Genomic DNA, 25,622 nt, shown 5'->3' with positions numbered 1-25,622 from the left:
TTTAAATTCCCAAGACAAGGTCAGAAAAGGAGATGCCCCACAAATGATGCATTCCATAATGTGTTAATCCTCAAAAGTCTATTTATTTGCCAGGCAGTGGTGCCGCATACCTTTAATCCCAGCATTTGGAAGGCAGGTGGGTTTCTGAGTTCAAGGCCAGCCTGGTCTACAGAGTGAGTTCCAGGACAGTCAGGGCTACACAGAGAAACCCTGTCTTGAAAAAAAAACAACAAAAAAAGTGTATTTATTCATTGGTAGACTTTGACCTTAATAGGCAGTTTTCCTCCACTTGAGTATAAATATTTTAAATAAGTTTTAGGCCAAAATTGTGAGTCCTACCCTAGGGTGGGCAGGAATCAGCAGGAGATACAAGTCACCTGGGAGATCCTTTATACTATTGTTGTTTCTGAATAACTTCATTATCGTGGTGAATCTTCAGAATGCATTTGGAACCAGGCCCTGTGTATAGAAACATTCTTGGCACAGTGTCAGTGGCAGTGAGTCTTAATTTCTCTAGTAGATTGTATAAGTTCCCTTGGGAATTGACATTTTTGCCTTTGATTTTGACTGATTTTTTTCCAGGTTCTCAAAGGCATGTCATGTGTTGGCTACCTTTCCAATGCTTAGTAGGACAAGCTAGTAGGACAGCTACCATTCTGAGAACAAGAAGAACATCATCCTGGAGGAGGGCAAGGAGATCATAGTAGGAAATGTGGGGCAGACTGTGGATGACCCCTATACCACTTTTGTCAAGATGCTGCCAGATACAGACTGCTGCTATGCTCTCTATGATGCAACCCATGAGACCAAGAAGAGCAAGGAGAATCTGGTGTTCATTTTCTAGGCCCCCGAGAATGCGCCGCTAAAGAGCAAAATGATCTATGCCAGTTCCAAGGATGCCAATCAAGAAGAAGCTGACAAGAATCAAGCATGAATTACAAGCTAACCACTACGAAGAGGTCAAGGACTGCTGCATCCTGCCAGAGAAACTAGGTGGCAGTGCCATCATTTCCCTGGAGGGCAAGCTTTTGTGAGCCACCTCCAGCCTCGTGCCTGGAGCACTTAGCAGCCCCAGACCTGCTCTTGGGTGTTGCAGGCTGCCCCTTTCCTGCCAGACTGGAGGGGCTGGAGGGATCCCAGCAGGGGGAGGGCTATCCCTTCACCCCCGTTGCCAAACATCCCTCCCACCCCCTGGATCGTCCTTCTCCCTCCATCCCTGATGGTTCTGGCTTTCCCAAACTGCTTTTGATCTTCTGATTCCTCTTGGGTTGAAGCAGACCAAGTCCTGTCCTAGGCACCCAGTTTGGGGGGAGCCTGTATTTTTTTCACGATACCCCCTACTCCTCATTCCTCCCCATCCCATGCTGCCAATGTCTAACCACAATAGTGACTCTGTGCTTGTCTGTTTAGTTCTGTGTGTAAGTGAAATGTGGAAATGACCCTCCCTGCACCAGCTGGTTGCCCTCCCCTTTTGTTGATCTTGGCCACTCATGGAAGTAGGCCCAGTAAAGGACCTTCAATATAAAAAAAAAAAAAAAAAAAAAAAAAAAAAAAAAAAAAAAGGGAAAGAAAACAAAATTAAGAGCACTAGAAGATGGAAAGCAGCAGGTGCAAGTGGTAGGACTGCAGGAACGGGAGGTCAAGTGTGTGGAGAACCTGCTGAAACTCATCAACTTAGGCAACAACTGTAGAACATCTGTTCAAACATCTGCAAATACACAGTCATCTCGGAGTCATGCAGTGTTTCAGATCATTCTTAGAAGGAAGGGAAAACTACATGGTAAATTTTCTCTTGTTAACTTGGCTGAGAATGAAAGATGAGCTGATACATCCAGTGCAGACAGGCAAACCAGGCTTGAAGGTGCTGAAATTAATAAAAGCCTTTTAGCATTCAAGGAGTGCATCAGAGCCTTAGGTAGGAATAAACCTTATACTCCTTTCCAAGCAACTAAATTCCCTTAGAATAATCCTGGTTCTTTCCTGAAAAGTTACCACTCATAGTATGAGTTTTTCCACTTCCAGTCTGCCCATAGGCAAAGCATGTAGCCATGCCCCTTTCAAATACTGTTTCCACTAGAGGTCTAGCAGTAAACCTGTATACCATTTCATTAGTGAAACCATCTCACTCAGGTGTTGAGTCCTTCATAGGTGAAAATTTTCATACTTGCATGATTGCCACAATCTCTCTAGGGATGGCATCCTGTGAAACTACTCTTAATACGTTAAGATTGCAAATAGGGTGAGAGAACTGATTGTAGAACCAACTGCTGCTGGTAATGTCCATCCAGTAATGCACCATCCACCAAGCCAGACTGATGACTTACAGATTCAGTGGGGAGATCATCTCAGAGAGATGATCTAAAACTTCTTTGCTAATAAAATGAAGTTTCTCCACAATTGTTTAGTTTCCATGAAGCTGTCTCCCAGATGGTAGAGATGGAAGAACAGGTTGTGGAAGATGATAGGGCAGTGTTCCAGGAATCTATTCGCTGCATAGAAGAAAAGACTTTCAGAGATGACTGAAGAAGTAGACTATGATGTAGACTCATATGCTACACAACCTGAAGCTATTCTTGAGCAAAAAAAAAAAAAAAGATATTTAAATGAGCTACAAGATAAAGTGAAATCTTTTCATGCAATGCTACAAGAACAAGCCAGCAAGCAAATTAACTCCAAGAGATCCCGAGCCCTCTAAGTTGCTATTTGCTACTAAAGGATTCCCAGAATCCCCAATACTGTAACAATGGTGCTCCAACTGTAAAGACCACTTGAACATTTTTAACATCTTAACTGTGTGGAAAATGTCTTGTCCTTCATCTGAATGACATTTCAATTTTGTGAAACACTCCTTTGTCTACAAAATGCTTCTAGTCCAAGAGGCACAACTAACAGTTTGGATTAGTGAAGTACTTTGTTTCATTTACCTAAATAGTGATTGCTTTTGGATATCATTGCCAATTTTATGTAAAAGATTGTGGAAGTAATCCAGAAGTGGAAAATAAGGAAGTCACGGAATTTTCTTTAACTTGGATCAATTTTCGTAGCAAGACTGAGCAATTTTAAATATGTTGTGTCCATTCATACCTCATCAATGATTGTCCATACTTTGCCTACTCCTACAGACAGTTTTGCTTACTCATCCTTCTGTGCCTTGACTAATAAAGCTGTTGACCCTAGATTTCTGAAACACAGTTAAGATAAATGACATTTGTAACTTGTTGCTGTTGCTCCTCTCTGACCAGCAGAAAGAAAGCACAACTCCAAGTTCTTCCCCAAGCAGTTTATTCAGGCTTTTGATACAAAAAACGGCTCCCTTCCCCTTCTGCATCCGGCTTATATCCCCTTAAGGCCAGTCAACAATTCTCAGCCACGTGGCATAATACTATGGGTACTCTACTAGAGAAAGCTGCATATTGTTTATATATTCCTTATAAGGCTTGTTTATCGGGGTACAAGCAATTGCCTGGCTGGCTGCTAGGCGCCATCTTCTGGGAGCGGCTCTTCACAGTAACTGTAAATTACCTTTATTGTGTGTACATTTTTACTGTATTTGAAACATTTTTGTATATGTGTGACTAGTTAATTTTGTAGGATGTGCCATATCAATTGAACGGAACTAAAGTCTGTGACCATGGACATAGCTGCTGGACCATTCCATCTTATATGTAAAGAAATCTGGAATTATGATTTTAATACCATGACATGTGATTATAACTTTCTTAGCATTTTCTTTGCAAAAACACTAAAATATAAACTAGTTGGTGTATAATAAAAGAAATTCTGGAAATAATCTCATATAAAATGGCATCATGCTTAGAGACCCCACAATCAACCTCTCATACACTCTAATAATCCTAGGTTACTTATTAATATTTAATACAGCATAAATTATATGTAAATAGTTAACAGTTGTTACACTGCATGGCTTAGGGAAAATGAACCTATACCAGATGATAATAGTTTTCAAACACCCCTGCTCCCAAGGCTGAGACTCATATAGCCCAGGCTGACCCTGAACTCCTGCCTCCACACCTTCTAAGTGCTGAAATTATAGACATGCACCACCATACCTGTTGTCATTGTTTCATTCCCAAATATTTTGATCTGCATCAGTAAACTATCACGGCTACAGAACACATGGACCAACTAACTTAACATAATTTAATTTTTTAGCAAATGATACATATTTTTGCAAATACTTCATGTGACTGGGAAAAATGGTCTGGTGGGCACTATCTAGCAACACCTGGAGAGACACAAAACTTCTGTTCACAAGGCTGCTGCCTGGAACCCAGCCTCCTGAAGGAGTCTCCCTTAACCCCTACAGCTGAATCCTCTAATCTTTTAACAGCATGCTTTTGGGACCTTCAATGAAATGAAGGCCTGATTCCTACATAGTGCAGAAAAACAAATGAACATACATACAAAGCCATTTTTAACCAAGTCAGTGCACAGCACATTACTAAACAATGTGTCAAAACTGTTGGCATTTAGGCTAGGCTCCATCCCATAGCTACCTGGCAACTGCCAGGTATGCTTGACTCACTATAAAGGGGGATGCTTGTCCCCTCCTCATTCTCTTGCTCTCTTGCCCTTGCTCCCTCTCTCTTAACCTCTTCCCTCCTCTTCTCATTCCCCTACCCCCTCTCTCTCCACATGCTCATGGCAGGCTTCTACTCCTCCATTTTCCCCCAACCCCTCTCTCTGCCTTTCTCTCAACTCCCTTCCCTATGCCATGAATAAACTCTATTCTATACTACACCATCCTGTGGCTGGTACCTCAGAGGGGGAAGGAATTCCTCAGCATGGGACCACAGAGCCACCTCTTCCCACACACCATACAGGGTCTCTACCAAACATATCTCTAGTCTCTTTTATCTTTTTATAAAATACAACAAAAACGGTTGACATAAATAAGCTGGCATTTAATCACAGAAAAGGTCTCATGACTTGCTAAAAATACAAAACAGAATTTGGAATAGCAAGCCTACCTGTCCTCCTTTATGGATGGCTAAATAGTCTATCTGAACATCCAGTGACCCTGTACAAACCTACAAAATGTGCAGAATGCCATTCTTCACATCCAAGCAGCTGCTTTCTCTAGAGAAACCTAACTGTATAGGACAAATACACTTAAATTACCAAGCTTTCGTCATAGTCTCAGCCTTTGGATCCACACACATGATCATCTGAACCTTCCCCTCCCCATCGAAGTAGTTCTTGAATAGATGGGTTAGCTTTGAATCTCGATATGGAAGAGACAGGGTTTCTCTATGTAAGCCTGGCTGTCCTGGAACTTACTCTGTAGACCAGGCTGGCCTTGAACTCAGAAATCCACCTGCCTCTGCCTCCCAAGTGCTGGGATTAAAGGCATGTACCACCACCGCCAAGCTAAACAACATCTTTTGTACCATATCTGTTGCATGTTTTTATTTCTCAGGACCTGCTGTGTTAGGATAGCTTGGATTTTTTGGTGACATATTTTCCTGGTTATTATTTATTATATTCCTATGCTGGTGTCTAGTCTTCTAGGTTTGAAGTGATTATTGATTTAGGTACTGATTTCTGGATTTGTCTTGCTTGGGTGGAAATTTTGTTCCTGGGTTACTGTTTAATGTCTGGATTTACAGAAAAATTTGCCTGAGTGTTGCCTCTTTTACTGACATGTTTGGTGGGTATCCTCAAGAGGGAATGCTGGGTAATGTTGGGAGCAATGAGGTGGGCAGGAAGAGATGATCTTAGCAACCACAGGGAGACATAGTCAGGACAGAGGAAAAGCTGCCTCTGGTGTTTAGTACAGTGCTAGGGGAAGCTGTGATCATTGCATCTGGGATAACAAATAGTGTGGTAGATCTATAGAAAGCTTAACTGTGTCCTGGCAGGTAAAGCATGTGGTTGAACAGGGACTGTCTGCCCAAGTGGGGCTGAGACACAGGGATGAGGCAGGAAAGGAAGGGCAGGTGGGCATTGTCTATCTTATCTATAAGAGGCTTGCACAGGGGGAGAGGCAACTTCCACTGGTATTCTGTCTCAAAGTAAGTGCAACTGATATTAGGATCTGCAGTAACAGATAGTGAGGTAGGTCTTTGGATAAAGTACTTTTTCTACTGCCATGCATGGCTTGTGGTTGAACAGGAGCATCTTTCAATAATAAGGGCCTCAGGCACAAAAATTAGTTTGTAAAGCCCAATAAATTCTGTTTCTGAGAGTGCACAAAGTCCACTTGAGCAAACATCTTATGACAAGACCCCCTTGTCAATAGCCAGTCAAGGTACAACTGCAGGGTTAAGCTGCATATTGATAACTAATACACCTTACAGAGAAAAAGTTAGTCTACCCATCATGGTTGTCAGATGGTTTTTTGCCCTTTTGATTGGTTCCTACAGATTATGCCAGACATGTAGTTTTTAAAATATTAAGTTGCTGACCTGTATGTCAATGCCCCAGTCTTTCTGTAAATACAATAAATACTCAGCACCTCTAGACTCTCAGTTTAGATCTCATGTGAGGCTGACTGGTGAGAATCATTATTACAGAGCTCATAATAAAGACCTCCATGTGTTTGCATTACAATAGGCTCCTTGTTGGTCATTGTGCTCTCTGTGGCTTGGACATAACATCTTGGTGCATTGACCCAAGACCCTCAGGACTCCCAACTAAAGGATTGAAAGGCCGGTTGTTAAGATGAACCATTGTTTCTGTGTCAGTGGCTTCTCTGCCAGATTTGTGTGTGTGCCTTGGTTTTCACGTTTTTCTTGAGTATATGTGGAAGGAGACGACTAAATTGAACATGGAACCCTGCTATATTGGATACGCTGGACAGTCGCAGTCCCAAAGTGCTTCGAAGATGTTCCAGAGCCTGGTATAGTGGACGGTGTGCCTCTGGTCTTAATTTCTGGGAAGGTTAGAGAAGACTTGGAACCCTGCTACAGGGCTCACAGCTACCTGCCTGTCTTCATTTTCTCCTCTGTCCAAGTGGAGGAATCTGCTGGGTAGCCTTTACTGTCCCCTTGTGGCTGTCTATTTTGTGTGTGGCATGTTGTTATTCTCTCACTGAGGAAATGAGACAGACTCCACCCTAGTCGATTTAGTTACTAGCCCCACGCCTTGGGTTAAATCCTTCTTAACAACAGGACCTAGACCCATTGACTAGTGCATGACAGAGAGCTCTTTGAGACACCATCCTGGGCAAAGTCAGGCTCTGCCTACCTTGTTTTACAGGGTAGAAAGACAAAGACCTCATTTTCCACCTCCTGAACTACCCTCTGCCCAGTTCATATGTGACTCTGTAGTTTTGAACTTGGAGCTGTCATAAGATTGAAGGTCATTCTTCATCAATTCTCACAAATTTAGCATATCTTCCTTGGACCAGAAATCCTGTCCTTTGTTGGTAGATATTTCCAGGTCTGTGTGACAATCTGCTTTTCTGTCCACCTTCCAGCTGCTTTAGCCACATCTTTGGTAGCACTGGCCTGAGAACCCAGTGTTAAAGACATCTCACCCCAGGGCAGCACAGTCTCTGAGGTCCCCATTCCAATGTATCCTTCCCTGCTATGAGCCAGGTACCCTCCCTATTTTGTCCTTGCTCAGCCACAACTCCAACTCCCTCTTGTGGTGGCAGGGTCTCCTGTAATTGATTTGGTTACATCATTGATTTTGTGTTGTTACAACTTCCTCATTTATTATTGTGTCTGTGTCATAGTTGTTTTCAGTTCTCAGCATTTCAGAGCTACAGTCATCTGAAGGAGTCTCAATCGTGGGCCTGCCCTCATCAGAATGGCTGGTTGCTATATCTGTGAGAGATAGTGTCGATGATTGATTAGGAAGGCTCTTCCACTGAGGGTTGCAATATCCCTAAGCAAGTGGTCCTGGACTGGATGAGAGAGCAGGCTGAGCATGAGACAGTGAGCAAGCAAGAGAGCAAGCCAGGAGACAGTGTTTGTCCATAGTTTTTGCCTTCAGTTTCTAATCTAAGCTCCCAAAATGATGGACTCTGGTCTGACAGAATCATGTACAACAACCACTTATTACCTGAGATGCTTTTGCTTAGAGGATTCAATCACAGCAGCAGAGTAGCAACTTAGAGCAACAACAACAACAAAATGGTATCAAAATGTGATTATGCTGCTGGGCAGAATCTACGTTGTAGATTGCATTCTTGTGGACACGAACAAATTTTGGGTAGAAAGATTTTTGGATTGATTGTTGTCTTTAACTCTCCACTGGGGGTCCTGCCTGACTGCAGATGTGGCCTCTTCAGCATCCATATTTCACTGCTATGCATCTCAGCTAAGATCAACTCCATAGTCTCCTTGTCACCCTCCAATTCATGTTCTCTGGCACATCCTAAATATAACCCCTCCCTTTCCCAGGCAGCTGCAGATTTTGATTCATTTTCCCCCTCCAGCCCTCTCTTGTCTCTCACCACACCTGTTGCTGGTTCTACCCGATTCCTCTTTCTTATCTGCTCTCCAATCCTGATCTCTCTCTTCCAGCTGCCTCCTATGATTGCTTATTCTCCCTTCTGAGTGGGATTCCACCATGCTCATTTGGGCCTTTCTTCTTGTTTAGTTTCTTTGTGTCTATGGAGTGTAGTGTGGGTTCCCTGTATTTTATGATTATTATTCACTTGTGAGTACATACCTGCACATGCTTTTAAATCTAGGTTACCTCATGGAGATGATAGTATTTAGCTGTATCCATTTGCCCACAAAATTCATGATGTCATTGTATTTAATAGATCAATAATGTTTCATTTTGTAAATGAACCACATTTCCTATATCCATGTTTTGGTTGAACGGCATCTGGATTCTTTCCAGTTTTAAGTTGTTATAATTAAAATGGCTAGGAACTTAGTGGAGTCCCTACTGTAGGTCACCTGCCTTCACAGAGTCCCTCCTGTATCTTCTGTTTGTCCTTTGAGAGGATGTGGGTCCCTGGGTATTCATGATGGTGTATCAAGTCTCTATTGGGTTAGGTGCATCCTCTCCACTGAGGCCAGACATGGCATCCCAGTTAAAGGAACATATTCCAATGATAGACAGCAGCTTTAGGGACAGCTCCTGCTACAGTAGTTGTAGGACCATCATGAAGACTGAGATGCACATCTGCTACTTACGGGCCAGGGTCCTTTGTCCAGTCTGTGTGTGTTATTGTTTGTGGCTCAGTCTCTGAATGTCCCCAAGGATCAAAGGTAGTTGAGTCTGTTGGTCTTCCTGTGGAGTTCCCGTCCTCTTCAGGGCCTTCAATCCTTCCCCCAACTCTTCCATCAGAGTTACCAAGGTCCATGCAATTTTTGACTGTGGACCTCAGCTTCTGCTTCAGTCAGCTGCTGAGTGGAGCCTCTCAATGGACAATTATGCAAGGCTCCTGTGTGAGATCATAACAGAATATCCTTAATAATGTCATGGATTTGAGCTTGTCCATGTGTGTCTCCAATTGAATGAGTTTTTATTGGCCTTTCCTTCAGTCTCTGCTTCAGCTTTACTTCTGCATTTTTTTAGACAGGATAAATTTTGTTCTGTGTGTCTCCAGTGTTGTGGTTGAATCTGATCCTTCAGCTTTCTTCTCATGCTCCCATACATTCCCCATTTGGACTCTGTCCCTCAATCACATAAGATACTGTGAACACATTTGCTATTCAATCCTGTGCTATTTTGCAAGCCTGGTGGTTTTATATTTTTAACTTTATTCATTCTGTTTTTGGTTTTCTAGAACAAATTTTTCTGTGAAGCACTTCCTGTGCTGATAGTAGATATAGAAAGCATATAAGCCCCCTGACATGCTTTTGTTCAATAAGCACATGCTTTTGTGTTGCTCTTCATCCACATATTTAATTTTGAAATTCAGCCTAATATATAGATTATATTCTATTTCTCCCGGTGGCTTCTGTTCCTGTCATCAATATTATCTGATGCTTCAGATTCATTGAATTGCAGGTGTAAAATGTTCTGCTTAACTCTTATGCTTGTTGTGAAAATTTTGACTAAATAAGTGTATTATGGCTGGGTGCATGAATATGAATATCATGTGTGCCTCATCTTTACTGTTGTCAGAAGATGGCCTCAGAACTTCTGATCTTGAAGAAATGGACAGGTGTGGGTCCACATGTGTGTGCTAGAAATTGACCACCATTATGTGGAAGACCAGCAAGATCTTTCAACACCTGAGCTACATCTCCTGAACTACATTCTTTATTTCTGATCAACATATAGATTACTGCCGCACAGTGGTGGCACACACCTTTAATCCCAGCACTTGGGAGGCAGAGGCAGGTGGATTTCTGAGTTCAAGGCCAGCCTGGTCTACAGAGTGAGTTCCAGGACAGCTAGGGCTATACAGAGAAACCCTGTCTCAGAAAAAACAAAACAAAACAAAAAAACAATAAAACAAAACATATACATTACTAATATTTTCATCTGTCCATTTTTAACTGTTTAAACATGCATTCTCTTTTAGTAAAATTTAATTAATGTTGCTGTTTAAATTGGTTCACTGAATGTTTATACAAGATGAATACAGAACTGCTGTGAATGTATAATTCTTTGGAGGAACTTCAGTAAAGAACTGTTAGTTCATTCTATCATTTTTGTTTCCTGGTTTATTTTTGTAGCAGAGTGAGGTTCTTAACATGTAACTTTTGCTGTCCTGAAACTCATTGCAGAGACCGTGCTGGCATCCAGCTCAATGACATACACCTGCCTGTACCTCTGTGATTAAAGACATGAGCAAATACACACAGCTTGCCCATCACTTTTGTAGTTAGTAATTGTTCATACAGCTTTTCAGATGTGTGCTCAATACAGTTGATCTGTCTCCCCATGCATATCCCTCTCAATTGCCATTTGTGTTGCAAGGCTATATCCTATTTAAAGGGTTCAGGAGTGACACAGTTGAACCCTGTGTCAAGGGTCCAAGTGTCAATATTTCAAGTTTCTTCTAAACTGACATGGTGATTATATTATAATTCGTGTGTCAGCAAAGAAGTGGAGGAATCATGTGAATTATAAGATTATATTGTCTAGGAAGCATACCTTTACTTTGTACTGATGTCAGTATCAGGCTTTGTGTTGTACACATGTATGTGATATTTTAGGAAGCAGTGAGTTTCGATGATGTGCATGTGAACTTCACTGCAGAAGAGTGGAATTTGCTGGATCCTTCCCAGAACAATCTCTACAAAGATGTGATGCTTGAGACCTACTGGAACCTTACTGCTATAGGTAAGACTGAATTTTCTTTTGCTTCTCAAAATAAGGGAAAAATGTTTCTGGGTTACTGATGATCATCTCTTATTTTGTGAGAACAAAATTTGAAAGCAGCATTGTAACAATAACAAAAATTCATGGTCAGCAAAGACCACCAACAATTTGTTAAATATAGTCATAATAAAAATATTAAGCCCCTGCAGGGACGGGGTGACCCAAATGAAAAGGCATGCTAAGATGTGCCCAGACAAGCCCAAGTGTGTAATGGGCCATCTGGTGTTTACTTTTCTCTCCCCTTTTCTGAGAAGTCCAAGGTTTCATGGTCAAAAGTATCTAGTCATCCTGCCAGTTCGCACGTAGCCACTTCTGCAAGTTGCTGATGTTTGAAATATCCAATCATATGTAAGCGTGCCAAATTTTCCTGCTCTCCCCAACCCCTACCCATAAATATCCCAAATTTCCTGGGTTCTGGGTTGGAACCTCTATCTCCTGCGTGAGATATGTTCCAGCCCGAGGGCCCTCGTCATTAAACCTCCTCTGCAATTGCATCAAGAAGGTCTCTCATGTGTCCTTGGGTTCGTGCAGTTCCGGACTTGGGTGAGGGTCCCCTTGCAGGGGTCTTTCAATTTCCACAGAGAACAAGTAATATTGAGTTGAATAAATCAGGTTCATTGCTGTAAAAATATAGAGTAACTTGAATTTTGCCTAATACCAATACCATATCATTCATTTTCTGGTACCTTGGTTTCAGGCTATAATTTGGAAGTCCATCATACTGAAGAACATCAAGCTTCTAGAAGTCATGAAAGGTAATTTTAATGTTTAAGCTAATACAAATATGCCTGTGACAAAATTTTAGTATGATCTGGAAGCTCTAAATGAAAGCAAGTGAGTAAAATATCAGTCCTTTTATTGTAGCTATGATTATAATATTCTCCCAAAACAATGTTAGTTATCTGATTTGTGTTTGAAAGGCATTTCTGTAAGAAAGAAGAGAAGGAAACAATGCCTTAAGAGATTCCTTTATTTGATTTGGATCTCCATTAGAGCTATGTTGTGGAACTACCAATTTGTATAGTCTCAAAATATTTAGATGTTGCACATTGAATAGTGATAAACATATATCCATAACCTTCTAATAAGCAAATAGTTTGTGATAAAGTTGGTGACACTCGTATTCTTATAGTGAAATTTTTAAGTTTATTATTTTCTCAGTTTATGAGAATCAAGAATGTTGTCGTGGAGAAACATTAACCATGTCTACAATGAACAAAAATCAATGTTTGTGAATTCAATGTGGCAGCCTTTCATTTGTTCTTCTTTTTTAATGGGTGTATCAATTGTCAGAATGGATGAAACCATGTGAGCCTAGAGATACTAAAAGGAACAATGGACCTCTATCTACTTCAGAACAACGAGAAGATATGCAGTATTCTGCCTTTGATAGACTTTCTGAATATGATAGGTGTTTCAATTAATTGATTTTCTGACTTTACTGGGAACATCCCCAAAGTCACACTGCAGAAAATCTCTATGGGTACTGGAAGTTTGTAAATTCTTTTGTTCATCCTGGTTCACAGTGCTGCTGTTGTGTGATGTACACTACAGGAAAAAATAAGAATGCAATGAGTATTTTTTTTTTTTTTGGTTTTTCAAGACAGGGTTTCTCTGTAGCCCTGGCTGTCCTGGAACTCACTCTGTAGACCAGGCTGGCCTTGAACTCAGAAATCCGCCTGCCTCTGCCTCCCAAGTGCTGGGATTAAAGGTGTGCACCACCACTGCCCGGCGCAATGAGTATTTTAATGCTCTGAGTTATCCCATATTTCTTATGACATGTTAAAAACATCATATAGAAATCTCATATAGATTTTATAAATGTGAGCCATATAATAAGTGCTCCTACCATCACAGGTATTTTCAAAGAGGTAAAGCAACCTACAGTGAGCAAGTACAACATCAAAGTGATAAAACCTTAAGATCTGAGTGTTCTTTATTATTAGACCAACTGTAAAATTTATTCATATTGGTAAAATGATGGATCAGGGTAATGAATGTGGTAAAGCTTTCACATGTACCCATTACTGTTGCAGGCATGAAAAAAACTTATACTGGAGAGAAACCTTATGAATGTACTCAATGTGGTAAAGCCTTTTCATGTCACAGTAATCTCCAAAGACATAAAAGAACACATACTGGAGAGAGACCTTATGAATGTAATCAATGTGGTAAAGCCTTTTCATGTCACAGTGGTCTCCAATACCATAAGAGAACACATACTGGAGAGAAACCTTATGAATGTAATCAATGTGGTAAAGCCTTTCCAATATCCAGTCATCTCCAATATCATAAAAGAACACATAGTGGAGAGAAACCTTATCAATGTAATCAATGTGGTAAAGGCTTTACACAACAAAGTCGTCTCCAATACCATAAAAGAACCCATACTGGAGAGAAACCTTAGTTATGTAATCAATGTGGAAAAACCCATTTATAAGTGAAAATGTTATAAAGACATAAACGATCACATACTGGAGAGAAACTTTATGAATGTAATCAATATAGTAAAAGCCTTTTCACAAAGTTTTTGTCTCCAAAACCATAAAAGAAACCATATTGGAAAGAAACCTATGAATGTAATCATTCTGGTAGAAGCCTTTCCATAAGGATTTTCCCCCAAAACATGAAAGAGCACATATTGGACAAAACTATGAATGTAATCATTGTGCTAAAGCCTTTGCATGTCCCACTAGTCTCAAAAACATAAAAGATCCCTTCTTGGAAGAAACTTCATGAATGTGATCCATGTGGTAAAGACTTTTCACAACTTTACCATCTTTATTATTATAAAAGAACAGGAACAGGAGAGAAGCCTCATGAATGTAATCAGTGTTGTAAAGCATTTGCAAGTCACAGTCATCTGCAGTGACAGGAGAGATCACATACCAGAGAGAAACCTGCTTGAATATTAACAATGTGGTAAAAACTTTGTATGTCATAATTCTTTACACATACACAAAAAATCACACTGGAGAGGAGCCTCATTAATGTAATCACTGTGGAAAAACTGACAATTCACTTTTATCTGTGACGGCACAATAGAACACATTCAAGAGAGTGACTCAGTGTCATCAAGGTGCTAAGCCCTTGCATATCACAGGCATCGCCAGATACATAAAAGAATACATAATGTAGAGAAAGTGCATGAATGCCATGAATGAGGTAAAGTCTTTGCATGACAATGTACTCTCCAAATACTTCAAGTAACACACTTTTTAGAGAAACCTTACGAATGTAACAAACATGGAGAAGCCTGTGCCTATCACTGTAGTCTCCAAAGACATAAAAGACCACAAATTGGACAGAAATCTTGTGAATGTACTCAAGGTGGGAAATCCTTTACATGCCACAGTATTCTCTGAATAGAAAAATCAACACATACTAGAGAGAAACCTTCTGAAAGTAATCAGTGTGGTAAAGTGTCTGCATGTCCTAATTATATTCAAATGCATGAAAGAATTTATAGTAGGAATAAACTGTGGTGATTTGAATATACTTGTATTTAAGAAGTGACAATATTAATATGTTTGGCCTTGTGGGAGGTAGATATTCCTGCTTTGAAGGAAGTGAACTCCTAGGGTATTGGTCTTTGGAGCTCCGGCCAGTAAAAAAACAGACTCTCCTACCACCTAGCTGGAAGACAGTCTCTTCCTGACTGCCTTCTCATGAAAATGCAAAACTCTCAGCTCTTTCTCCAGCATCATGGCTGCCTGTATGCTGACATTCTTCCTGCTATGTTGGTCATGAACTAAACATTTGAAAGTGTAAGACAGACTGAATGAACTATTTGCCTTTAAAACAGTTGCCTTGGTCACAGTGTCTCTTCTTAGCAATGGAAATTCTATCTAAGACAGAAGTTAGTACCCCAGACTTAAGTATTCTTATTGGTAGGCCTGACCATGCTTTTGTTGGAAGAAATGTGGGTTTGACTTTGGGTTCCTACATGCATTAAGTGGAACTTCATGGGCCATGCTAATAGAACACATATGTATTAAGGGTGGTTTGAACTTTGTATTTAGTTTTTATAATGCTTTGTTGAAGAATGTTGTTGTGTTTTGCTCCTATCTGAAGGTAAAGAGGTTTATTTTGTTAATTGCATTGACAAAGGAAATCTCAGGAAAGCCAAGTACAGCCTTTGGCCTCTATTTACTCTCATGGTGATTGTTTTGATCATGCTTAGCAATCTTAGAAAGGAAAAATATAAAATGTTAGGTTCAAAGAGAAAATTTCACCAGGAAGTTGAATGAAGTTAAATCTTGTGATCAACGATATACAATGTTATTAAAGAAATGGTGATATTATGGCAAGATTCCATCCACCTAAACGTGTGGATGTGAAGTTGTATGGATGAGAACTATATAATGTTAGGCATTATTATTAACTAATTATTGTTTTTATGTGGACATGAGGAGATACAAGTATGTGTCAAATTGACAATGGACAGATTGTGATTACTATACTTGGTTTTCAATTTAAAATCTAAAAGGATATAGGATATACTTAGGTCCAGGCATGGTGGTACACACCTTAAATCCCACGAGATGAACATCAAGCAGATCTCTGATTCAAGTCATCCTGGTACAAAACAAGTTTTAGGTAATAAAAAGCTTAGGTATGGGCAAAGTGTTAAACATGTATTACTCAACATTCAGAAGACAGAGCCATGCAGATCTATGAGTTCAAGGTTCATCTACAGAGCAAGTTCAAGGATAGCCGAGTTTAGGCAGTGAAGTTGTTGAAAAATAGAAAGCTGGTGATGAAGTAATAGAAGGGGCCATGTTCCAGCCCCAGCAGGCAGAGGAACTCAGGAATTTTGTCCATGAGGCTCTGCTTTTAGTGGAAAGAATAGAAGGGATGACTGAGACAATTGATGCTGGTTGGCTGTAGTTAGAAAATTAGTGGTGACGAAGAAGAAACCAGCATCACTGAGGTGAAATCTTCTGGTAAGTGTTTTCTAAGAGGAGAAAGAAGTTGTATTCCAGAGGTAGCCAAGGCTGTCGCTTGTGGTGCAGCTTGACTTAGTCCTGTGTAAGACTCACCCAGGTGGCACTGGTTTTAAGGCATGGATGTTTCATGCAGTGCAGCTAAGGCTTGACACCATGAAGGGAGCATGAGAGGAATGCAGTCAAGACTGTTTGTCACAGAAGAACTCGATATATTGAAGATGTCAGTCCCATGGGATGAGCAGAAAGAACAGCAGCAGCAGTTGAGCGGAGTCAAGCAGAACCTAATGTACTATAGAGGGAAGAGCTGGAGATGAGACCCAGCTTCTTTTGAGGAGTAGAGAAGATCATCTGTGGATCCCAGATACTAGAACAAGAAGCTGTAATTTTGAAGTTACTTTGCAGTCCCCAAGAGTTTTAGATTCCTGAGCTGTGGGATACCTTCTCAGGAAAACTACTTTCAGGAAATATAATCAGCCAAAGAGAAAGAATTGTGCTGCAGTGAGCAGGGCAGGAAGGAGTTGGAGACCTGAAGAACACTTTGACATCAGACATGGAGATACAGAGTTTTGAGAGTTCTTTGCTTGCTTTTGGTCTTCTTTTGGCCCAGTATTTCCTCACAATGGTTATTAGGAATGGTGAAGTATATCCTGTGAATTTGCATGGGTATTATGTGCTATTTTTTCAAAGTATAGGGGATCATAGTTATATGATTGGATGAATCTCAGAAGAGACTTTGAACTTTGGACTTCTAACATTTATGAGACTTCTATAGATGATGGGACTTTTTAATTTGAACCTCACATATTTTGTATTATACTATTTTTAGATATGGTCTCCATACACTCATGTGTTTGTACAATCATATGGGGGCCAGGCAGTGGAATGTGGTAGTGTGAATATGCTTGGCTCAGGGAGTAGGAGGAAGTTATTATGAGATGTGGCCTTGGAGAAACTGCATCACTGAAGGCTTTGATGTTCCACCCACTGCAGAATGGGTCCTCCTACTAGCTCCCTGGCAGACCGTCTCTTTCTGGCTGCCTTTGGATCAAGAAGCAGAACTCTCAGCTTCTTCACCAGCATCATGTTTTCTTTCATGCCTGCCTTACTTCTTGCTATGATGAAAACAGACTAAAACTCTGAAACTGTAAGCCAGCCCCAATAAAACTGTTGCTTTTATAGGAGTTGACTTGTACATGATTTCTCTTCATAGCAATGGAAACACTAAGACAGAAGCCCTGTGAGTGTATTTAATTGTCAAGGCCTAAGCTGGCCCCATGTTCAGGCACCAAAAAATGTTGGGAACCACACTAGTCCCATGTTTGGGTGCCAAAAAATGTCACAGCCCAAGCAAAATGTTGAGGCCCGGGTTGCCACGCGTTTGGTGGCCACTGTACCCTGCCCAAGCTGCCACTCCGGTCCGCAGGTCGGGGTTCAGCAAGAGAGAGAGGGCAGTCACGAGGAATGGAGACCAGAGAGTGTGTTTCAATCCCGTTTATTCTTCAGTCTCTCTTCCTCTAAGTGTCTCCCTAATGCCTACTCCTATTCCTAGTGACTGAATCTCTGTTACTCCAAATTGTTCTCTCTAGAGCCAAGTGTCTTCTACATAATGTCAAGTAATCTGTTACTTTCTCTGTCTGCCTCTATCCTTTTATATGTCTCACTTCTAAGCCACGACTTCAGGTCATGCCTTTAATCATGGCCTTAGGTCTTGTCTCTAAATCTGATCTCTACACTTCTAAGTCACACACCTTTAATCTCACGCACCCAAGGTATCTAAACCAAGATTATCAGAGTGTGCTCAGCTGTTGTAGGCTATTGTAATCCAAGTCTCATGTCTGGGTATATGGCTCAAGATGGTTGCAAAGCTGATAGCCCCTTTCTGCTAAAAGTCAGCCCCCAACAGATTTTAGGTTTAAAACACTTTCTTTAACGAAGCTTGGCAACCATGTTTTTAAGGCATAGATGTTAAAACTTGAAATGGCAACTTTGGTGATTATTTTTTCCTTTAAGGAATTTGTAGTGTCTTTCTCCAATTCTTTTGATTAATTTTGTTTAATATCTATTTTGCTACATTTTAAAATGACCACACCAGCTTGCTCCTTTGGTCCATTTGCTTAAAATGTCTTTTTACATTTCTTTACCATGAATTAATGCCTATTCTCAATGTTGAGCTATATTTCTTGTCTGCAATTGAAGGATAGATTTTATTAGCGTCTATTTGGTTAGCCTTTGTCTTTTTATTGGTGAACTGTGTTCATTGATACTGAGAGAGTCAATGAACAGTGATTGTTAACTCCTTGTATTTTGTTGTTGTTGCTGCTGCTGCTGCTGCTGGTGATGGTGGTAGTGGGGTATTTGTGTGCTTTCTTTTCTTTTGCAGATAATACAAGCTTATTTACTACCTGTGTTTTCATGTGTATTGTTAACTTCCTTGGGTTGGATTCTTTATATATAACTTTGTGTAAATTTGTATGTGTATATAGATATTGTGTAAATTTGACTTTAGAATGGACTATCTGATTTTTTCCATTAATAGCGATTAAGCTTTTTTTGTTTGTTTGTTTGTTTTTGTTTTTTTTTTGTTTTGTTTTGTTTTTTGGTTTTTCCAGATAGGGTTTCTCTGTGTAGCCCTGGCCATCCTGGAACTCACTCTGTAGACTAGGATGGCCTCGAACTCAGAAATCTGCCTGCCTCTGCCTCCCAAGTGCTAGGATTAAAGGTGTGTGCCACCACTGCCCAGCCAGCTTTTTTCTACATATAATAATCTGGGCATCTGTAGTTTCTGCAGCATATATGTCCAAGGCCTTCTAATGTTTACAGAATCCAGTGAGAGGTCATCTGCAGTTTTAATAGATCCTCATTGATATGTTTCTTGGCTTTTGATCTTTGCGGCTTTTAGTATTCTTTCCTTGTACTGGATGTTCTGATTATTATACAAGAGACTTCATTTTAGGGTCCATTCTGTTTGGCGTTTTGATGATACTTTTACTTTGATAGCCACTTCCCGACTTATGTTAGGAAATTTTTCTTCTAAGATTTTGTCATCAATATTTTCTGAGAATTTGATCTAATATTCTTCCTCTAGTCCTAGTATCCTTGTGTTTTATCCTTTCACAATGTCCTAGATTTTCTAGATATTTTATGTCAGGAAGGTTTAGATTTAACATTTTCTTTGTGTGGTATTTTCATCCCTTCTATTGTATCTTCAATGCTTGAGATTTGTCTTCCATCTCTGTATTCTGTTTGTGAATTTTGCCTCAGTAGTTTCTTTTTGCAGTCCTAAAGTTTTGTTTCCATCATTCCCTCAGTTTGTGTTTTTGTTATTGTTTCTATGTCTACATTTAGGTATTCAACAGTTTTGTTTCCTTCTACTCTTGGTTTGTTTTGTTTGTTTGTTTGTTTGTTTTTCTTTTTGGCTTTATTGATAAGATTTGTTGGTTTCCTCCACTTTTTTGTTTGTGTTTTCCTGGCTGTCTTTGAGGTATTTATTGATTTCCTTCAATTGTTTGTGTTTTCTTGGCTGTCTTTGAGGTATTTATTGATTTCCTTTGTTTGTGTTTTCCTGGCTGTCTTTGAGGTATTTATTGATTTCCTTCAATTGTTTGTGTATTCCTGAATTTCTTTAAGTGATTTTGTCATTTCCACTTTAAGGTTCTCTATCATCTTTATACAGTTGGTTTCAAAGCCATTTTCTTGTACTTCAGCTATGTTGTAATATTTAAGACCTTCTTTGGCAATATAAATGGGCTCACACTCATTAACCAGAGGGTGATAAATTTTATTCCTTATTACATAATCAAGTACTAACATCATGAAATGGAATGTGGCTATAACTTCTGGAAGTAAAAAGGAATATTTTATGTCAATGTACTTGATATACAAAAGTTTGTGTCCACACAATGAAATTTATGGTGGGACCCACCATAGGCTCCATGATAGATTCCATGAAGTATTCAGCTTACATTTAACCCAATGTTTGATTAATGCCATGGTTGTTTTCTCTCCTTAAATTGGACAGGGAGACAAATGAAGCACTTTTAAATAAGTTGCTTTGTTGAGATCATGGTTTTAATAACATCACTTCCAATCACTAATCCTGGAGTCACCATTACAAAAAAAGACCTGATGGTGATAGGGTAATAATTTTCTAATTTGCCAGCATGTATTTATTTATGTCAGGTGAATGAAGACAAACTAGATTAATATGTATATAATTTATGAACTTTTGCATGATCCAAGGAATATTGAATTTCCATCTTTGAAGATATGTCCAATGCACTTTCAGTGTTAAGTTAGGTCAGATGATTGAGACACAGGCCATTGGCTGTAGCTGTGTGTGTCATGTTACAGATCACAGAAGCTAGCATTGCACATAGAAATCAGGTTGAAGAGTAGTGAATTAATGCCATTTTCTCTGCCAGGAAGCCATCTATCTGCTCTTTTTCAAATTCAATGTAGATGTATATTTTTCAATTATGTTTTTTTTTCTTTTTTAATTAAATTTTAAAATTTTTTTTACATTCCAAAGTTGCCCCCCTTCCTGATCCCTCTTCCCTGAGGTCTTCTCCCCATCTTCTTCCCTGCTGCCTCTGAGAGATTTCTCTCCCACTCACCCACCCACCAGGACCTTACCTCCACAAGTTTCCCTTTTCCCTGGGGCATCAAGTTTCTACAGGGTTAAGTGCATCCTCTCCCATTTTGGTCAGACAAGGCAGTCCTCTGCTGCACACATGCCCAGGGCCATGAAACATCCCCTGTATGTTTCTTGGTTTTTGGCTTAGACTCTGGAAGCCCTGAAGTATCCAGGTTAGTTGACATCCTATGAGGTTGCCATCCTCTTCACCTCCTAAGTCTTTCTTCTGACTCTTCCGTATGAAACATTTCACCCTACAAACATATATATATATATATATATATATATATATATATATATATATATATTAGATAGATAGATAGATAGATAGGGAGAAAATCCACAAGATAGATAAATTTCAGCCAAATTAATGAAAGGATAGAGACAATAGTCTAATTACCAAAATAAGAAATGAATAGGGAGACATACAATTTATATATATATATATATATATATATATATATATATATTCTTCTGAGAAACTTAAGGTATCTTCTACAAAATTGACCATATAATCTGTCACAAATCAAGCCTCAACAGATATAAGAAGACTGAAATATTCTCATGTATACTATCAAATCACTACAGACTAATCTAGACTTAAGGTATCTTCTACAAAATTGACCATATAATCTGTCACAAATCAAGCCTCAACAGATATAAGAAGACTGAAATATTCTCATGTATCCTATCAAATCACTACAGACTAATCTAGACTTCAATAATAACAAAAACATCAGAAAGCCAAATACTGAAGTTTCTTTTCTTTTTTTTTTTTTTTTTTTTTTTTTTTGGTTTTTTCGAGACAGGGTTTCTCTGTATAGCCTTGGCTGTCCTGGAACTCACTCAGTAGACCAGGCTAGCCTCAAACTCAGAAATCCGCCTGCTTCTGCCTCCCAAGTGCTGGGATTAAAGGCGTGTGCCACCACCGCCTGGCTAATACTGAACTTTCTAGACAATGGTCTGAGAGCTTGGAGATATCTCATCTGCATGTGGGATAGCCTCAGGCACTGTTCCTCATGACTGATGGCCATAGACCTCTCTGTGGGCTCTGGAGGGCTGAAGCTAAATGAAAAGAATGACCCCACCCACCACAAAAAAAAAACTGCCCTAGAAAGGCCCTGCCCCTTGTGACATCACCAGCCATGCCCCCAGGACCAAGGCCCTACCCACCAGGGAGGCCCCACTTCGTGATAGAGGCCCTGCCCACCACAAAACCCCACCCACCAGGGAAGCCCCACCCTGGTGACTGAAGCCCCGCCTCCTTGTGACATCACTGTCCCCGCCCCTCAGGACCAAGGCCTAGAGTGCACTGTTCACTCAGGGCCTGCAGGAGACCTGGAGTCTGTGGGGGACGTGTCCTCACAACCTTCAACCTCTTGGCCTTCAGGGATATCTGAGATATGGGCAGTGAGCAGGGCAGGAAGTGACCCCAGGTGACAGGAAGTGACCTCAGGGGGGACAGGAAGTGACCTCAGGGGTTCCAGGCCTATGCTCTACCAGGCACCCAGCTGGTTCCCACTGCCTACCTCCCCACAGGCAAAAATAAACCAATCAGAAACAAAGCGGACAGTGCAGAGACTCAACAAAACCAAGAGCTGGTTCTTTGACAAAATCAACAAGATAAAAAAGCCCTTAGCCAGACTAACCAGAGGGGACAGACACAGTATTCAAATTAACAAAATCAGAAGAGAAAAGGGAGACATAACAAGAGAATCTGAGGAATTTTTTTTTTTAAATCATTAGTTCTTTCTATGAACTGGAAAATCTAGATGAAATGTGTAGCCAGAGAAATGGATAATTATCTAGACAGATACCATAAACCAAAATTAAATCAAAATCAGGTAAATTATCTAAACTGTAGTATAACCCCTTAGGAAATCAAAGCAGGCATTATAAACCTCCTGTCTAAGAGAAGGCAAGGACTAGGTAGTATTAGTGCAGAATTCTACCAGACCTTCAAAGAAAACCTAAGACCAATACACCTTGGACTATTCCACAAAATAGAAACAGAAGGAATGCTACCAAATTCATTCTACATATGTAGGAAGCTGTGGTCAGTGGTTATACGTTCGCCATTCCAAGATGGCGCTGGCATCGTGTCTTCCCACTAGTAAACAATTAACTGCGCAACTGCAAAGGCAGAGAGCCCGCCAAAGTCACTGGCCAATCCCGAGGCGTAATATTGGGTAATGAGTGAACAGCCAATCAGAAGTGAATAAGTCACTCTAGGGTGTATTTAAGCGGGGCCTCTTCCTGTCTTCACCCCTTCCGCATTCTTCACATCTGTGATACAGAGTAAAGCCTCGTTTGTAGTAACTACCCGAATACTGTCTCTCGTGTCCTTTTTCGCGGGCGAAGGGGACTCGAGAGGCGCACGCAACAACTGGAGCCGAAAACCTGGAGTTTCAAGGCAATGCGGAAGCCCCCAAGTTTTGGGGTGGGTTAAAAAACTACAGGATACGAGGTACACCTTTGGAAGATATGCCTGGGGTAGAAGCTTTCTTTGCAATGCTTTTGCTTTTAACTTATTTGTGTTGTGAGAAAGAGGGCCACTCTAGCATACCAGAACCAGAGTGTGTTAGCCGGCATCAGGCCAAGGAGCCTGGAGGTCAGGCCAGAGAGCCTGGAGATATAGAGTACTCAAAAGGAACAAGGGCTACTGCAGAGTCCATTAAGCTTGAGGACCCTCCACCGGATGGTGGAGAGAGAACGGAGGTCAAAAGGACCCCCCTGTACTTCATTAAGAAGCCTGACTCCATAGAACTGGGCAGCTCCGAGGAGGAGAGCATAGAGGAGGAAATAGCCGCTTGTGCAAAGGATAGCCGTTCTGAGATGAGACTAAGAAAGATCTTAAGTCACTCAGCCCAGCCCCACTGACCTCGGCCAGAGCCAGCGGCTTGCTCGGGCTTGAGGGTCCCCTGCCGTGCTTCTCGGCATACATACATATACATACATACATACATACATACATATATTTGTTTTATATGTATGTACATATATACATACATACATACATTTGTTTTAAAAGTCAATTATTGATTTCAAATGCAACACTGCTATATTCTCTTGTCGGTTCTCATTCCCCTTCAATCCCAAGTCATTAAGAATTCCTTTCCAGGCTGGAGAGATGGCTCAGTGGTTAAGAGCACTAACTGCTCTTCCAGATGTCCTGAGTTCAATTCCCAGCAACTACATGGTGGCTCAAAACCATCTGTAATGGGATCCAATGCCCTCTTCTGGTGTCTCAGAAGACAGCAACAGTGTACTTATACATAAAATAAATAAATCTTTTTTTTTAAAAAGAATTTTTCCATTTTTTAAAATTCCTGCTTATTATTTATTTCTGTTCATAGGAACGTTGCCTGTAGCTGAGGCTTGCCTCTGTATGTAATTGAAAATTGCATTGACCATCCAATCCTTTCTCTGCTGCTCAGTGCTTCAAAGAATGTTGTTTGGAGCCTTTGGCAGGTGTTTATTGTGAATCATAGATTTTGAGTATTGGAGCAAGGCTCTACCATCAACTATATCCATCTGTCTTCTCCTGAAAAAAAAAAAATCTTGGCCTGCTATTCCATTTTAGTAGAAATTGAATGTGTCGTGCCAGGGAAATGTTAGTGATCCCCAAAAAGACACACACAGGAGCCAATCTGATGCAACTAACAGCAGGGTCTTTATTCTATTTGAGCTAGCTTGCCCCCATCCCCAATGCACCAGCATCAGCCGAGAATGTTTTGGTGGTGGTGGAGCCCCAAATGTCTGTGGGGAAAGGCTTTATTGTAAGCAGTAAGTGGGGAGGATGTGTGCAAGCATCTTATTGAAAAGCTGCTGTGGCCTTTAACATAATTGGCTGGTGCTGGGAGTCGCATCATAAGCTTAACTTCACCTCCCCTCTGCATTATTGGTTGTTAGGCATGGTCTTGTAACCTGAGAAGCAGGTTTGTTGGGGGAATAACCTGGAGACCCTGGTATTGTTGAGGATGTAACTTGAAAACTCTAGTCTTGTTTGGGATTAGCCTAGAGAGTGAAGCTAGGCTTCGGTTTTGCTGAGAAGGGGGCAACTTGGAAACTAATTCTAGGTACCTGACTTGCCTAGAAGCCCAGTTTCTATTCCTGTACAATGCCCCTGGTATTATACATGCACCTAGAACTTCCTGGTACAGGCTCTATCATCAAGTGACTGAGGAAGAAATAACTAGGTCCTGCTTTACTAAGGTCCTGCCTGTTATGCAGGCCCCATCCAAAAGTGAACAACTGAAGCATGAAAACATGTTTCTGGGACAATCTTGAAAGACACCAGTAAAGTGAAATCACCACAGTTCGGAGCTTCATGCAGTAGTCATGCTCATGCATTTGTTTGGAAATGTGTGATTATTCATTAAATCATCAGCTATAAACAGTGGGATGGCTTAACTGTCAGAGACTTGGAAACAGAACAATTAGAATATTGTTGAGAAAGACATAAAAGGAAGAAGTATGTGGATAGACCTCTCAAAATGGTCAAAGAACGTAAAGATAATTATGTCCCATGTAAATGCTGATGAAAAGGTAAGTTCAGCTGAGCAAACATTCAGTAACCAAGTAGTTAGGCTGATCTATTCTGTGGGGAGTCAGCTGTGTTTCCAGCCATATCTGTCATTTTCCAACGGGACCATGAACATAGTGGCCATGGTGGATGCAGTGGGATTTATTCATGGATACAGCAGTAGAGTCCTCCTCTCTCCAAGCCTGACATGGCCACATCTGCTGGTGAGTTCCAGATATATCAGCAGTAGAGA

General features: G+C 40.6%; 1 protein-coding gene and 1 pseudogene across 2 annotated transcripts in view; both read left to right on the top strand.

The window, feature by feature from the left end:
* The window catches only part of LOC143439983 (uncharacterized), a 60,912-nt gene that overhangs the window by 6,226 nt on the left and 29,064 nt on the right, over window positions 1-25,622 (top strand). The window contains exon 4 of one of the 2 annotated variants that reach the window (XR_013107928.1): window positions 583-1,532. The exons of the other annotated variant lie outside the window; for it this stretch is intronic. The gene's annotated coding sequence lies outside the window, so the exon portion shown is untranslated. Of the gene's footprint in view, window positions 1-582; window positions 1,533-25,622 lie in introns of those variants that run through there. 2 annotated transcript variants of the gene reach the window in all.
* LOC143439984 (uncharacterized) lies at window positions 13,110-14,238 on the top strand (annotated as a pseudogene).

This window comes from Arvicanthis niloticus, chromosome 28 (genome assembly GCF_011762505.2).
Source record: "Arvicanthis niloticus isolate mArvNil1 chromosome 28, mArvNil1.pat.X, whole genome shotgun sequence".
In the NCBI taxonomy this organism is placed as follows: domain Eukaryota; kingdom Metazoa; phylum Chordata; class Mammalia; order Rodentia; family Muridae; genus Arvicanthis; species Arvicanthis niloticus.
This window is presented reverse-complemented; position numbering and strand designations above follow the sequence as displayed.